At 35.2% G+C, this 16,024-nt stretch overlaps 1 protein-coding gene and 1 long non-coding RNA gene across 3 annotated transcripts in view; both read left to right on the top strand.

Moving 5' to 3' along the window:
* The window catches only part of LOC136031812 (uncharacterized), an 85,759-nt gene that overhangs the window by 47,112 nt on the left and 22,623 nt on the right, over window positions 1-16,024 (top strand). The window lies entirely within an intron of this gene.
* Window positions 286-15,875, top strand: LOC136032386 (uncharacterized). 2 transcript variants are annotated; one of them, XR_010618716.1, is made up of 4 exons: window positions 286-351; window positions 1,474-1,623; window positions 3,730-3,926; window positions 15,711-15,875. It is a non-coding gene; the product is annotated as an uncharacterized LOC136032386 (long non-coding RNA). The 2 variants fall into 2 exon arrangements; XR_010618715.1 differs by lacking the exon at window positions 15,711-15,875 and adding an exon at window positions 8,923-9,122.

Below are 16,024 nucleotides of genomic sequence, written 5' to 3'. Positions count from 1 at the left end.
AGTGAATAATCTGGAAACGGCATGAGTACCTGAGTAATAAAAAGTGTTCTTATTTTGTTAAATATCCATCTCAGTGTTCCCTGAAAGCTTCAACTAATACTTTTAGCCATTCCTTAAGTATTGCAGATACGTCCTTTTGAAAACATGAATGAACGTAGTGTGTATCCCTTAGCTGTTCTTGAGATATTGCAGACACACCCTCTTCACAACCTGGATTCAAATCGTGTCTTTTGAATCGGTTTAACTTCCCTCAAAAAGTCTCAACTTGATACACTTAGCACAAAGCTCCTTATCTGCGTTTTGGATTACAACACTGTGGCAGTTGCTGATAAATTCTGTAATATTTCAATTGTAAGTTTCCTTTTGCACTTCTAATTTCCCCCTTTTTCTGAAATTTTTCTTCTTGTTTTTCATCTCCTGGAAGGGGGAAATCAATAATATATCCACATTTTCTACTGTTTGGTTCGTATGAATGTCCCTAGTCTATTAGTTCATTTGGAATGGTCGTATTTTCCTATGACTATTTTGTCAAATAGTGGTAAATCTTCGATTTTTGTATCATCGGGTATTTCCGTGTTGATATTGTAACGCGTAATTGTTGATTACTTTATTCCATGCTTATTTGATTCATTGTATCTATTCAATCGTTTTTCAGTGGTTACTAAATGATTTTGTTAAAAAAAACTAATTGATCACAGAAAATAGACGAATTTTCGATATTCATGGAAGATACCAACTAGAGGCTGGCTTTACGTACCTTATATGAATTTGACTTGATATTTATTTTATTTGTGATACCTTGATTCATTACTTGACACGATATTTATCGATATTTTATGTCTGTAACACAGATGTGTCCTGTTGAAATAAAAAAAAAAAAAAATTCAAAAGAAGGAGTTGCAAGATATAAAAAAATTAAAGGCTTAAATTAAAATTTAATTGAATTAATACTAATCTAATCAGAAAATTCTGATTAAACGTACTAAGAGTAAGGACATGTATGCGTGGACTCGGGTGACTTCGGTCCCATGATTTGATATAATTATCTTGATACGATTGAAATGAATTGTGATATAGAAATCGTTGATATTAGGGTTTTTCCAACCCCAACAAAACAACTCCAACAACAAAAATACCTGGTGATAGTATAAAATAGTTACACATAGATGATAAAATAGACAAATGTACAGATACAAAAAAACAGCTTATTTTAAGACAATGCAAAACCTGGCGTTTCTAGGTATTTCGTACTACATACCTCTCACTTACTGAATCTGCTCCTGCCAAAATTTGTGACATTTTGTATTGAAAACTGGATCTTTGCTCATATAAAATGCAATATTACATTTTCATTAAATAGTTAATGCAGATTAGCTTAAACTTATATCTTAAATTTCTGAAGCAGAGTATCTTCGCCACTGTTCTGCTGTAACTCTTAACTGGAGATGTTTCTTTCAATTTCTCCATTTTCAGTTACGTTTGCCGCCAGGTACAAACGACGACATTGAAGAAGATCCATCAGGAACAAAGGCTTTTTGGGACAGAGGACTTCTGAATGGAGCTTCGCAAAAGTGTGACACCATCTCTCATTTTCATATCGGGGAAATGATCCTTTCACTACAGGTAATATCTTACTTCTTTGAAACAGTGCTATAACGTAAAGATTGCATCCCGTGCCTGTTCGTAATTTTAAAGTTGCCCAGTTGCCTGTAGGTCCTGTGGACACGTTCAGTCATAAATTTTAGAAAACATTTTATTTGGGGTCGGTCTTAAATTTGCTTCAGATGACTCGTAGAACTGACAGACTTTGAATTACTCCGCGCCTATCAACTTCAGTTCTGTCCTAGGATGAACAGATGATAGACTATCTATCGACAAGTGAAATTACCTCATTTTTATACAATTATGAAAAGGCCTATGCCAGCTTCGCCTCCCACTCAGACTATGTATCTTTGCTTCTTTTTTATCAATTAGCCATGACTAACTTGATGGGATCCCGGCTTATAATACACAGCGTCGTTAGATCATAGCACCGTGTAAGACACAGCGGCCTGATCAAACCTTATGCACATACTTATAACAAGAAAATTTGCCAGTTCTTACTATTCATTATTCTTTTAATGCAATTATATTATGTTTGGTTATTTTATATGCCCTTTAAAAGTCCTTTGAACTTTTGCAAACAATCAATTTTATTTTCCCTTCTATTTGTGTAAAAAAACTTCTTTTTTTGTAAAGCATAGCATAAAATTGAAAAACGAACTTGAGATATTATGTAACTGCGTTAGAAAAGGGAGAGTATGTATGTTAAAGGACGAGTGGGCCTTAAGAAGTTAAGCCAAAGCAACAACAATTAAAGTACTAATATTCAAAATAAGCTGTTCATAGTATAATTTTAAACTTTTGTGGAAATGAGACCTTATGGCTTCCATAGTTCTAGTAGTTTGAAACGGCACTTTCTTTCTTTCATTTTTTTAAAGCACAAGTCCTGTAAGGTTAAAGCAAGCATATGACCTAAATTTTGGGCCACCTTCCATATTTTGTAGTATTTTAATTAAAATCGCATATATTTTATAATGTGAACTATAATGAATCTCGACTAGTAAATTGATTTGTTACGCTTGCTCAATAATTAACCATGTTGTAATTTTGTTGTTTTAATGGAGTAAGTTAAACATGTTGATTTTTGTACGTATCTCCACAAATAACCCTCTAATAAAAACAGTTGATTTATGCTGCTACTAACGACTCGCTGCAGCAACAAGCCTTCTTGAGTCAACGGAGTTGCCTACAGTCCTACCACCTAATCTGTTGAAAGCTTGGCCATTTATCCCCTACAACTAGGTCCACATTGCTTTAAATCCTGTCTTACGGTCTCTTTCCACTCCAACTGAGATCGACCTTTTCCTTATTTGGTCTCAGGCAGATGACCAAAAAGCATCATCTTTCGCAATCCGCCATCCTTCAACCATTTAAGGTCTTGATCACTCTTTCATTAAAACCCTTGATAGTATGAGTAATACTAACCTTAAACATTTCTGTTGGAAAACATTTAACAAATCCTCCCTAGTCTTTAAAGAGGCCCTCGAACCACAGAAATAGTTGACTGTTGTCATTGCCGTGGCTTAGCTATGGAAAAAAATTTACTCAGGAAGATATGAATTTTAAAACAAAATCGTTAAGGTCTTGGTCAAGATATTTAATGAGTAATTGAACACAATGAAAAAAGAACCGTTAAATTAATAATAAACAATGAAAAAAAGATAATATTCAAGAAAAAAACTAATGATATAGACAAAACTCAACCAGAACGTGTTCGCTATATTGTATCGAATTGAAATCCAGGTCTACTTGCTAAATTTAGTTGCAAATTTTTTGGGTTTATTTAAACAAACATAAACTTCAAGCTCTCATCCAGGGAAGTGTATTATCACTTCAAAAGAAACAGGTATTTTCAAATTAATCAATCATATTCAAGAAGGTAACTGAGTAATTGGCAAAACTTGAGAAGCTCAATAAGACATACAAAGTAGATTATTTTCAAAGCAGGACATTTTAGGCCGATATTAAATTTGTAGCAGATTTTTTGCGAATTTTAATATTTGTATGATGACTAGTTAATCAAGGCAGACGCTGATACCTATTGATATGATTTGATTCCTAAACGTATCTTCTATATTAATCTAATAATAGTTGGCTTTGCATCATTGCTAATAGTTTTTTTTTCAGAAATCCACGTTAATTCCAGGGGGTAGTGAGTCTCTAGTCTATACAACTGTGGCAGGAAGGATCGGAGTGTTTGTACCTTTTACTTCGAGAGAGGACTATGAATTTTTTCAGCACTTGGAGATGCATATGAGGTCAGAAAACCGCCTTTCTGTGGACGAGATCATCTTTCATATAGATCTTATTATACTCCAGTGAAGGTATGTTCTTTCTTTTCTGTCAATTTGCATTCAAGTTCTCATTTGTGTAAGGATGAGTAGTGGTTCCTAGTAGACTTTTTTTAGATCCTATACGCATGTTTTGTGCTAATGACAAATTTAGTATAAAAAACTTGTCATATAATGCGACACCATCATGTTTCTTGCTCTTAAAACGCATATGCATGGGATGCCATCCACATGAAAAATGTTTTTTTTTGAAAATTAAGGCTCTAAATTAGTCAGCTGCAGGCTGCACATCCTGTCCATAACCCACCAAAATATTGCCATGCTCCATTGGTGGTGCATGCTCCCGACTTAGGAATCCCGAGTGTACAGATACCTTTGGAAATGATACGGATAGGATAAGACCTATATTTTGTAGCATAGCTGACTTAAGTCTTGGAACGTACTCAAGGGGACTGTGGTCCCTCTCGAAAACATTTTAGGAATCACTAGGCATTTCTTATTCAAAAATTTAAAATAAATTGTTATTGTTCCCATCTCCCCCTCCCCACCAGAAAAAAATAAATCTGTTTGTCCCTGTCTAAGTCTATATTATATTAAAAATTAAAAAAAAAATAAGTCGACCAATTTTTTTCAAAAATATCTCTCAACTCTTGTAATTTAGTACTCTCATTGCTAGTTTAAGACCTATTTGTTTTTCTCACGAAAGTACGCTCGTTGAGTTTAATAAAAATTCACTCATCTCCAAAGATTCGACCTAAAAGAGGGCTTAGAATCATTCACAGTATTTACTTTCCCTCCACATACTCATTTATCATTCACATGGGAAACAAATATAAAGGGAGTTAGAGGTAGTCCGCCCAAGATTGACATTGCAGGACGCCAACTTGCTGGAACGAGTTCATTGTTGATTACTGAACATTACGCATTGGACCAGGTGTGCGCATACTTGTACAACCTTGAGTTGTATGGATTACCAAAAGGCGATTGACTCCTTTTTGGAAAAGCTTTAGTGAGTCTAGTCCTTGGTAAAGAAAAAAAGTGTTTGGTGAAATCCATAGGAGCGCACTGTAAAGTATAGGAGAAAATGGTGATAAATTAAAAGGTAAAATTAATCTAGACCTAAATGACGTCGGTGATTTGCGTGTTCTAGATGAAAATATAACGACATGACTGAATTTCTAGAAACTTCGAGGGTTCAATGTGCGGTGTATTGCCTGGAAATGTTTTTTAAGATGATTAAATGCTGAACCTAAGAATAAATAAGGATTAAAAGAAAATGTTGGGTAACGAGAAAGTTGATTGAATGGATGTATTCACTTACGTAGCGGCATTATTGGGGATGATTGATGCCGTGAGGATACAGAGCGTAGAAAAGCAAAGGCCCAGAATGTAGTTTCTACAGTTGAAAACAAGTCCTGAATGGTAGGAAGTGTTAGAACCCTTAAGATGACAAAGAAACGGCAAGTATGGCTCGAACTGCCTGTGCTTAAAAAAATCTTGCAAAATAAAGGTTGATTTTTTTTTGAAGAGTTAAGCTAAGATAATATGTTGTTTTTTTTTTTTCAAAATGCTATTGAAAGCGTCTAGAGAGCCGAACTACCCTAGTGATGATTTATAAACTTGTTTGAGCATCAAATAATAAGCTATGGAAAATGTGGTTTGACAACATTTTCCAAAGCTGTAATGAAGGAATGGCTGATTGTGATGGCTAGACTGATGAAAAATGATATTTTGGCAGATCGTTGTTTTTGATAAACCATAAAGGCTAAATGAAAATTAGGTATACATGAATGGGTTTGAAAGAGATGAGAGGTAATTAAAGAAAGTAGGGAATTCACATCAAGCTCTGAACAGTGGGTTGGAACAAAAGTGTGAGCAGTTGCGTTTTAGTCAAGTTATTTGGTGACGCGGTTGATTTTTTGTTTAATTATTGACTTGTATGTAAATATAAAGGATGATAAACAACAAAATTGATGTTACTTCGAATAGTGATATTGGAACAGTCAGAACGCATTCTCGTTATCAAACAGTTCGTGGTAACGAACTGTGGTAAGGAGCGACCCGGCTCGATAGAAACCAAAACTCTAAAAAATGGAATTTTGATACCAATAGCTACATCAAAAGAATCGCATTTTAATGCTGATTTTAAATATATAAGTTTCATCAAGTTTAGTCTTACGCACCAAAAGTTACGAGCCTGAGAAAATTTGTGTTATTTTAGAAAATAGGGGGAAACACCCCCTAAAAGTAATAGAATCTTAACGAAAATTACACCATCAAATTCAGCGTATCAGAGAACCCTACTGTAGAAGTTTCAAGCTCCTATCTACAAAAATGTGGAATTTTGTATTTTTTGCCAGAAGGCAGATCACGGATGCGTGTTTATTTGTTTTTTTTTTTTTTTCTTTTTCTTTTTCCCAGGGGTGATCGTATCGACCCAGTTGTCCTAGAACGTTGCAAGAGGGTTCATTCTAACGGAAATGAAAAGTTCTAGTTCCCTTTTTAAGTGACCGAAAAAATTGGAGGGCACCTAGGCCCCCTCCCACGCTAATTATTTTCCCAAAGTCAACGGATCAAAATTCTGAGATAGCCATTTTATTCAACGTATTTGAAAAACCTTATAACTATGTCTTTGGAAACGACTTACTCCTCCACAGTCCCCGCGGGAGGGGCTACAATTTACAAACTTTTGCGTTAACAAAAATTTGCGTTATTTTAGAAAATAGGAGAAAACACCCCCTAAAAGTCATAGAATCTTAACGAAAATTACACCATCAGATTCAGCGTATCAGAGAACCCTACTGTAGAAGTTTCAAGCTCCTATCTACAAAAATGTGGAATTTTGTTTTTTTTGCCAGAAGGCAGATCACGGATTCGTGTTGATTTTTTTTTTTTTTTCTTTTTCCCAGGGGTGATCGTATCGACCCAGTTGTCCTAGAATGTTGTGAGAGGGCTCATTCTAACGGAAATGATGCCCTTTTTAAGTGACCAAAAAAATTGGAGGGCACCTAGGCCCCCTCCCACGCTAATTATTTTCCCCTAGTCAACGGATCAAAATTCTGAGATAGCCATTTTATTCAGCGTAGTCGAAAAACCTTATAACTATGTCTTTGGGGACGACTTACTCCTCCACAGTCCCCGTGGGAGGGGCTACAAGTTACAAACTTTGACCAGTGCTTACATATAGTAATGGTTATTGGGAAGTGTACAGGTGTTTTCAGGAGGATTTTTTGGTTGGGGAAGGGGTTGAAAAGAGGGGGATATACTGGGGGAACTTTCCATCGAGGAATTTGTCATGGGGGAAGAAAATTTCCATGAAGGGAGTGCAGGATTTACTAGCATTATTAAAAAAAAAACAATGAAGAAATAAATATGAAAAAGTTTTTTTCAGCTGGAAGTAAGGAGCAGCATTAAAACTTAAAACGAACAGAAATTATTACCCATATGAGGGGCTCACCTCCTCCTAATACCTCGCTCTTTACGCTAAAGTATTTTTAAAAATGTCAACTATTTATTCTACGGCTTTTGTGATTCAGGGGTCATTCTTAATGAATTGGGCCAAAATTTAAGATTTAGTGTAAAGAGAGAGGTACTGACGAGGGGGCGAACCCTCTCATATGTGTAATAAAAACATGAGAATAAAAAATTCTTTACGTAAGCTCGTTTATAAGTTACGTATATCTTTTACTAATAAAAAGATTCGTAAAAAATTAAAAGTTCTAGTTGCCTTTCTTATTAACCAAAAAATTGGAGGACAACTAGGCTTCCTCCCCCGCTCTTTTTTCTCAAAATCTTTCGATCTAAATTATGAGAAAGCCATTTAGCCAAAAAAAAAAAAAAAAAAAAAATGCAAATTTTGTTTCAATTATTTCTCTGCGGAGAGCCAAAATCAAAACATGCATTGATTCAAAAACGTTCAGAAATTAAATAAAAAAACAAGTTTTTTCAACTGAAAGTAAGGAGCGACATTAAAACTTAGAACGAACAGAAATTACTTCGTATATAAAAGGGGCTGCTTCCTCATCAACGCCCCGCTCTTTACGCTAAAGTTTTTTACTGTTTTAAAAAGAAGAGTTGAGAGAAAGAGTCAAACTTTAGCGTAAAGAGCGGGGCGCTGATGAGGAAGCAGCCCCTTTTATATACGAAGTAATATCTGTTCGTTTTAAGTTTTAATGTCGCTCCTTACTTTCAGTTGAAAAAACTTGTTTTTTTTATTTAATTTATTCAACTGAACCAGTCCAGTCTTTTCTGATGTGCAGTTCGTTTTTTTTTTGGCTAGCAAAATTTTTTCGGGTTAAAATCTGATTATTGATTTCGTTCATGAAAGGTAATATCTACTGTATTAAACGCTTATCTGATATTTATTTGTTTGGGCTTTGTTAAATTTGTCATCCCTGTCAACATTTTCATGTTTACAAACTAGTGTCTAAAAAATAGTGTTTAAAATAAGTCCTTCCGTGTTCAAAATTGTTGACAAGAATTTTGATAACAAAATCTGATACAAGCATGTAATATGATAGATTCTGCTCAATCCATATTTTACCCGAAGAGGTAAATACAACAATTTCGCTGTGGGACAAGTTCAGAAAAGAAATTGCACTATTAAAATGAATACTTGATGTGTAAACACAGTAGCGAATCACGGCTTAAACATTCACGATAAATGACTATAAATTTTATATAAGAATTGAAAAAATCTGAATACAGTATTTTGTGTGAATAATAACTTGTATTTAAAAATAAAATCTATCTTATTTAAAAGGTGTTCTCACGTCTCATAAAGAATGGCAAACATTTTGTAGCAGCATGTTTTCCAGATAAGCATCCAAATGACTTGCCTTCCGCTTTCTTAAAAACATCTGTCAATTCCAAGGAATTACGCTTCAAATCAAACCCACCTGTTGTAATTCAAGTAGCGACATCGAATATCCGTTTTTCCCTGTAATTTTGTATTTTGTGCAAACTATACCCATTTACTAAACATTGTTGTTTGCAAATTGAACCGATTTGATCCTTTTTTGTGTTGTAGAATATGGTTGATGGTGACTTGTGTGAACAGTTTAACATGCTCGAACGAACAAGGCAAAAAGGAATCGCCGAAGAGATGAACAGAACTCCCAATGAAGTGTCGAAAAAACTTGAAGATATTCGAACAAGATACGCATTTTAATTTTCCTTTCTGTTTTTTATTTCGTGATCTTTTTCTATATTTTATTTAATAGAGCAACAAAACAAATCGTTTTTGTAAGTTTGTTTCTATAATTTACGTTTTTTTTTCAAAATCTGGGGAGGGCAATTGGAGTAATTGCATTGTGACAATTACAAACAGTTGTTCCCATTTATCAACATTCTGATTAAGACCGTCGTGCAGGTTTATACTTATTAGTTGCCCATTTTTCACAATCATCAACGCTTAAAAGTACGAGACAAATAAACGTTCAGATGGGGATAAGTCTATTTATTAAACAGTGAAAACAGATATAAAGGTCTAGATATTTCGACCACATATACAGCGGTCATCATCAACAGAAACACTTGAGTATTAATATTAAAACTAGCATATTTAATAACTTCCGTTTCGTTCACTAGATTTGTCTGATTAAGTCTTGGGTTGTAAATTTCTTGTTTGATATTGCCTAAATATAATTTGAATTTCTAATGAAGGGGGCAAGATATTCTAATTGCAAAAGAAATGCTTTTGAATTTATAGTTTTATACTTGATTGGTCACATCTCCCCATGTATACAATATACCTAATTGAAGGTACTTATTTATTGAAACAGTCCTTTGATACTACTCTCAACATAAGTGCCAGTTTCTGAAGAGTTGGCTTGAATAAGAAGTTGTGGAGTAGGCCGTAATGCTGTAAAAATTCTGCTCTGTTCGATTGGTTTGATACTCCAAATAACTCGAAAGACTAGTAGGCTTGTACTTGTTTTTTTTTTTTTTTTTTTCGGTGGTGGGGCTCAACTTCGAAAAAGCTCAGAAAGGATGAAAAAGGACAATTCCACGAACCATCACGCGCGTGTCCATCTACATTTAAATACTTCAATCTTTTGATGAAATCCAGATTAAGCTCTGTCAGAATTTTGGCTACAAAAGTATCCTGTTGGAGCCTTCATCATGTTGAGTCCTTGTCAAAGGGCTCCATTTGACCATCAGTTGATAAATGGATTAACTCCAAAAAGTAATTCTTAAGAAGTCATCTTCCAGCTGCTTAAAGGGTACCTCCAATCGTCTTAAACAGTAATGGAGCAAATTGATGATTCTTAAGGTTAGTCATGGGCATACGTAGAAGAATTTTTCTGTCTGTTGCTAAATTCAACCATTTGAGCAGCTTACAAATTAATATTTCATCAATTTCCTTTTAAGTTGTGACGAAATTTCATCACATCATACAGTTTGACTCATTGCCAAAAAAGCGACGTACTTAGATTTCAGTCTGTATTTATAGTGTCATGGAGTAGGAATCCTGCAAACGTAATGCGTATTTGCTGTATCTATGTCAGAATTTTGTTTTTTAGTCTCATAATACATAAACAGCGAGACATTGCCCACAGCCCTGTACTCACCCGAATCCTTTAAACCAAGTTTATTTGGCAACATCATTTATTTCTTATCCTCTTCCACTATCAGATCCTTACATAAGTACGCCCTTGGGTGTATAAATTACTTTGGTCAGACCCACTTCTGAGTCTCTTGAAAGACGCTCACAAACTTACTCGAAACCGTTTGATAAAGTCCATTGGAATATTCTCTTTTTAGTGTTCCCCTCCACCCACACAAAAAAATCTTGGACGTAATGGTCCTGACCGCATTAACGTTTTCTCCTGTTCCTGTGGCTCTGTTTCAATATTGGAATTGCACTTGAAGTAATAAAGGCAGGGGAAATAAAATCTGATTAATCGAAATGGTTAAGAGGAAATTTAAAAAACAACATGCATCTTTCAAAATCAGATTCAATTTTTCATTAAAAAAGTTCGCCAAGCGCAGGTTGGTAGCTGGGTTGCCATATTGGAAGGAAAGGACTATGCTTTCTTAGAGCCCAAAATCATACCTTTTTGGACTGAATTATGCTACGCTTTTTGTTTTTGAATACCACAGGAACATAACTAAAGAAATTCAGACGGCCTGTAGACTGCTGGTGCGCCAAAATTTACTTAATTATGATCGGATGATTTTATTATGCTCTCGGATGCTTTGATTATGCTTGGATGCTTTTGTTTCCCAATTATGCTATGTCTAGCGACATTGATTGGTAGTAACAGGTTTCGAATCAAAGATGTGGGATAGAGATAAGCTAAGAAAAAATGTCACTATACGGCTTAAGAATGTGCTTTTTTCCTTGAAGGTGTAGTTCTCTTTGGGAATCAACAGATTATTAATGTTTAATTTTTCACGGACGAAAACTTGTCAAATGTAACTGGTTTATTTTTACGGTTCGACGTGGCAATGCAGACGACTATGTGATAATTTCATAAAAACTGCATAATGTTGAAATAACCAAAAAAAAAATTGTGTAAAAATCTTGATTTTCAGGTATTAATAGTCTCAAGATGGATCCTGGGAGAATAAAAAATGTTTTTATTTCATCTCCTTTGTATTTAAAGGATGAAGCGTAAAAGAAAGCAAAATTGACCCTGTACGGCTGTCACTAAGAGTTTACCAATGAAATGTAAGAAAACACTTATGTCAAGAGTTTAACAGTCACAGGTAATCTTGTAATAAATGTGTTTACTCCGAATAAATGAGTGGCAAGCTAACATCTAATAATTCAAAATGATCTACCCCAACTTGGGATATTCCTGAAAATTTAATCTGGGATAATGTATTCCTTTTACCTTGTATCGATAAATCACTGTGGATGAAGCATGACAGGTTACCAAAGAATGTCCTGTCTGGTCATCCATTGAGGGCCAAAAAAGGTAGGTCGTTTAGTATGGGTGGAAAGAAGGTATTATTTAAAGAAATGGGAACTTCTCGGGATGGGGTATAGAGAGATGCTTTGGGTAGATTGGGATGGAGGAGCTTGTGCAGGCTTCAGGCGGCTCGACGTCTCAGTGAGTTCTTAGTAGCAGAATTGATGATAAATCGTTAAGTTTTTTCCTAGTTGTACAGTAATTTATTTATTCAGAGTTGTAAGTCCTACAAATTCTGAGCAGTGAGTCAATCCAGGAATTACAGCTGAGGCTTAGTTATAGAGTTTCTACAATGTCTTTTGCGTTATTTTGTTGGGGGAAAAACTACTTCGTGAGATCCATGCAGTATTGGCTTAGGTTACATTTTTTAACCACAAGTAAGGAGCAAGATTAAAACTTAAATCGAACAGAAATTATTCCGTATATGAAAGAGGTTTTCCCCTCCTCAACGCCTCGTTTTTAAGGCATTTTGTATTAATCAAGTGACATATAGCAATCGCTAATTCTGTCGGTCTGTCCCGGTTTTGCTTTTTAGGAACTTACAGGTAAGCTAGGACGATGAAATTTGGCAGACGTATCAGACACCGGACCAGATTAAATTAGAAATAGTCGTTTTTGCGATTTGACCACCTTGGGGGGGGGGGGGGGGTCGGTTGTTCGGAAAAAATAAAAAAAATAAAGTATTTTTAACTTACGAACGCGTGTTGGGATCTTAATGAAATATGATATTTGAAAGGATATCGTGTCTCAGAGCTCTTATTTTAAATCCCGACTAGTTCTGCTGAAATTGGGGGAGTTGGGGGCGGGATACCTAAAATCTTGGAAAACACTTAGAATGGAGGGATCGGGATGAAACTTGGTAGGAAAAATAAGCACAAGTCCTAGATACGGGATTGACATAACCAGAACGGATCTGCTCTCTTTGATACAAATACGTGATTGACGTAACCAGATTGGATCCGCTCTCTTTGGTGGAATTAGGTGGTGCTAGGACGATGAAAATTGGTAGGCGTGTCAGGGAGCAGCACAAATTGACTTGATAAAGTCGTTTTCCCCGATTCGAGCATCTGAGGGGCTGAAGGGAAAGGAAAAATTAGAAAAATTGAGGTATTTTTAACTTACGAGTGGGTGATCGGTTCTTAATGAATTTTGATATTTAGAAGGACTTTGTGACTCAGAGCTCTTATTTTAAATCTTGATCGGCATTAAGCCTCTGATTTCCTTTTTAAAGCAATCTATTGATTCTTAGAATTTTGCTAGAGCTCAAACCATATGAGCTCTTGGCTCTTGGCTCTTTCGACCTCGTCACAAGTGCCATATGAACTCTTTGCTCTTGTTTACGCTAAAAAATTGACTCTTTGTCACAGTTGTATTTTTAAAACAATAAAAAACTTTAGAGTAAAGAGCAAGGCGTTGAGGATGGACAACCCCTTTCATATACGGAATAATTCCTGTCCGTTTTAAGTTTTAATGTTGCCCCTTACTTGAAGTTAAGAAACTTGTTTTTTTATTTAATTTCTGAACGTTTTTGAATTAATACATGTTTTAATTTTCGCTCACAGCACATGAACAACTAAAACAAGATTTGCACATAATTTTTTTTGGCTAAATGGCTTTTTATAATTCTGATCGGACGATTTTCATAAAAATGAGGTGGGGGAAGAGGCCTATGTACCCTCCCATATTTGGTTACTTGCAATGCAAACAGAACGTTTTATTTTTTTACAAACTTTTTATTCGTAAAAAAATATACGTAACTCACGAATTAACTTACGTAACGAACTTTTATATTTGTAATTCATATACTTATATGTGTGGGTTCGGCCCCACATCAATACCTCGCCCTTTACACTAAAGCTTGAATTCCATCCCAATTCTTTAACAATTACCCCTGAATCACAAAGGCAGTAGAATCAATATTTGAAATTACTAAAAATACCTTAGCATTAAGATCAAGGTATTGTGGAGGAGACGAACCCCCTTATATACATAATATTTTCTGTTCGTTCAAAGTTTTAATACTGCTCCTTACTTCCAGTTGAAAAAAACTCCTTTTCTGTTTATGTTCTCATTGTTTTTTTAAACAATCCTAGAAAGTTCTACGCCCCCTTAGATACTCCCCCGTAGCCCTCTCCCCTCACCCCACCCCCACTCTAACTCGAAAAAGTCCCCCCTGAAAACGTATGTACACTTATCAATAACTATTACTATATGTAGACAATGGTCAAAGTTTGTAACTTGCAGCCCCTCCCCCGGGGACTGTGGGGGATTAAGTCTTCCCCAAAGACATAGTTATTAGATTTTTCGACCATGCTGAACAAAATGGCTATGTCAAAATTTTGATCCGGAGACTTTGGGTAAAAATGAGCGTGGGAGGGGGCCTAGGTGCCCTCTAATTTTTTGGTCACTTAAAAAAGGCAATAGAACTTTTAATTGCTGTTAGAGTGAGCCCTTTTGTGACATTCTAGGACCACTGGGTCAATACAATCACCCCTGAAAAAAAAAGACACATCCTTGATCTGTCTCCTGGCAAAAAATACAAAATTCTATATTTTTCTAGAAAGGAGCTTGAAACATCTACTGTAGCGAAAATGTTCCTTTTTTCAACGGTCTTGACGGGGATGGGAGGAAGGAGCAGCAACCAAACTCCTGTTTGTAGTACTTTCTGTTTGTTTGAAGTTTGATTTAATTATTCATTTTAATTTTTACTCGTTTCAGGATCTATTTATTTGTCTAAGTCAGTATCTTCAATCTTAACATTTAAAGTGATTATTAATTTTAATTTATGTTCATTTTGTGTTTCATCGTTTTCAATGACGTTAACTTATGGCCTTTTTAAGTTTGCATTATTTAGGGTTCGACTCATATAGATTTTTGGGGTCCGATACCGATATATCGGTATCGCACTGATAAGATTTTGCTATAATTTGACGAAAAAATTCCCCTCCGAAAAAAAACCATACCTTAAGCTTACAACCCCCTTTTTCTGCCTATAGTCGTACTCAAATGTTTATCCCTGGCCTAATACACACCAAAGAACAGCCTCAGTAATTCACTCTGGATCCCAAAACTTAGGCCATTTACAAGAATTGTTTGATTTTATTTACTCTTTCTTATTGGCAGCTTCTGAGCAAACAAAAGAAACGGCATATATTTGCGGAAGTGACAAATAGGAAAGAATTTAGTCAAAGAATATGGTTTAGCTACATAAACACAAATATGTGAAAATCTGATTAAAGGAATTATAGGCTATTAATTGAAATACTAAAATTCAAATTTCAGTGACGGGATTTTTTTTCTTAATTTGCATATTGACATTTTTGGCCATTAAAATGAGTTAAGAAGGTCTCAACTTTAAGTAGGAATTTCTGTTTTTCCCATGGTGGTTATATCGAACCTATTGGTGATGCCATGACTTCAAGAAGAGGCTCACATTGTCTGCGGTTATAAGATAAGTGACAATAAAAGTCCATTTAGACAAGCCTGTCATGTAGCAATGACAGGGCCTTGCCTCGAAATCGCAGTTTGCAGAATTACTAAATAAGAAACTATTTGATCAAAGAAGCCGGTTTAGTTACATAAACACAAATACATGAACCGCTGACTGAAAGAAGTGTAGGATATTTATTGAAATTGATTCTTCAAATCAAAATTTCAATAGCGGAACTTTGAATTTTAATCATTCACATATTATTGTGAAAACTTCACTTTACATTTATATGATATGGTCTCTTACTAACTTGTCCAGTATGCTGACAAATGCGGACACATAAGCAAAATTTCCAAGGTATATAGGCAAATTTTCCAAGTTGTTGGCACGCAGCGGTGACAACTTCACGCACACGCAAGTGAATATTCATTAAACATGAACCGTATGGTTTATTGTATTCTTTTTTAGTTGTTTTGTAAGAAGATGTACGATCTTGAGGTCACTTTACACTTAGAACATTGCTGCACCAGGTGTGAATTGACAGACAAGTATTGACAACAAATATACTTTGACTCATTTCTGCTGCTCTCTCCGCCATGGTCAGACTCAGCTGGTGGTTCCATCCCCAATGTCTGAATAAGCCAAATTTTCTGGGGGAATCCGGTACCATCATCTGGACAAGTTACGCATAATATATGATACAGAAAAAATTACAAAAGAAAGATGATTGACAAGAAAAATCATGATTGACTCATATTAATGAGTTCCTACCAAGAGAATAA

The sequence above is a fragment of the Artemia franciscana genome, chromosome 10 (genome assembly GCF_032884065.1).
Source record: "Artemia franciscana chromosome 10, ASM3288406v1, whole genome shotgun sequence".
NCBI classification, from domain to species: domain Eukaryota; kingdom Metazoa; phylum Arthropoda; class Branchiopoda; order Anostraca; family Artemiidae; genus Artemia; species Artemia franciscana.
This window is presented reverse-complemented; position numbering and strand designations above follow the sequence as displayed.